At 33.0% G+C, this 1,607-nt stretch overlaps 1 protein-coding gene across 3 annotated transcripts in view; it reads right to left on the bottom strand.

Moving 5' to 3' along the window:
* Positions 1 to 1,607, bottom strand: part of EPS15 (epidermal growth factor receptor pathway substrate 15) — a 125,428-nt gene that overhangs the window by 69,340 nt on the left and 54,481 nt on the right. The window lies entirely within an intron of this gene.

Below are 1,607 nucleotides of genomic sequence, written 5' to 3' on the forward strand. Positions count from 1 at the left end.
AAAAATTCCAACACTAAACTACATACAAAAAGGTCTTCCTTTCCAGTATACAGAATTAAAATTATTAAACTGCACAAAATCAAAATGAACTCATGCAAATATACATGCTAATAACAAACAAGTTTCACTGGAAAATTATTTGTAAGGCTACCACCATTGCAATGCAATTTCAATATCAATATCAGCATCTAGATAAACTTAGCTACTTTATTTTGGTACAGATAGCTTATCCTGAGACTAAATTAAGGCAACAGATGTACCTCTCTCTCTCTCTCTCTTCCTGCTCCCTCCTCCCCCGCCATGCCCTTAACTAGAGCAGTGGAAGGTGCTCCTAACAAACAGTGTCTTCTGCTGAACTTGGGTAATTTTCTCTTTCCCAAATGTGGCCCTTAGGAACATCCTTTCCTGGGTCTGTGCACAGGCTCAGCACTATCGAATGCCATTCCCTCTAGTGAATGACAGAAGACATTTGCAGCAGCTTTCCTAGTTCTGCTCTATTCCTCTGATCATGGTCTACTTGCCTACTAGTGCCATCAATGGCAAAAGAAAGGAAGATAGCAGCAGTTGGAGCATGGCAAGGATGAAGTGAACAAGACTAGAGCAATATAGTGCCAAGGTTTATTTTAGAAAAATACCAAAGCAAGCCATATCTGAGGTTACTCATCCAGAAATTAAAGGATATTTGAGCTGGCAATCTTGGCTTTACTTAAAAAGAAATTTCAAGGAAAATGTCCTGTTTTCTAGAAATCACTGAAGTTACTGAAAATGGCAAATTATCTGCTATCCCTCTATCCCCCATGAAGTGCTATGGGGTAGTGGAAATAAAATTTAAGCAAGTACCTAAGAATTTTAGACATATGAAAAAATAAAACTTTCATTTTAGCAACTCAAGTCAGATGTACAACTGATGAAGTTACTTTAAAAGTTATTTGAAAAGTTAAACCTTTTAACTCTATTTTATATGAAACAGACACAAACATATATTAATAGTTCATATCAATATCAGTAATATATTTTATATATTATACATAATTATATAATTATTTATTTTTTTAAAAGAAAACTTCTATAAACTAACCTACAACTAGAAATAATCAGACATACTATTTTATCTGATGGAAGTTTTAGGACTATTCTTAATATTAAAAATGTATCAACTGTAGAACAAGATGTTTAAGTCAACGAACAGAAAGGAAGCCTAATAAAGTAGGGTGGGTGTTACAAAACCCCATTAACAGACGCCTTTATTTCTCAATCATATGCTTCCCAGTATGTTCTAAAGAGCATTATGGCCAGAAAAAGAATGCTGAGATCATGTATCTAATTTTATTTCTATCTAAGATAAGTTATCCCTCTTCATCTAAGAAAAAAACTAAGTGAATTAAAATAAAAAAACATGGACAAGTACTCTGACTTACTGAATCTTTACTTATGATGAAATATAAATAATAAGGAGCTTCTTTTACATGAGGGTAGTATGAACAATATGAAGAAGTCTGACTTTTCATGATAACTACTGTGCTCTCAATCTTTTCTACCTATGGGTTCTAGTTGTATTGTCTTGTTTTAAATTGTATGCATAAAATCAAAATTTATTCACTTCTATC

This window comes from Mandrillus leucophaeus, unplaced genomic scaffold, assembly GCF_000951045.1.
Source record: "Mandrillus leucophaeus isolate KB7577 unplaced genomic scaffold, Mleu.le_1.0 Scaffold14, whole genome shotgun sequence".
NCBI classification, from domain to species: domain Eukaryota; kingdom Metazoa; phylum Chordata; class Mammalia; order Primates; family Cercopithecidae; genus Mandrillus; species Mandrillus leucophaeus.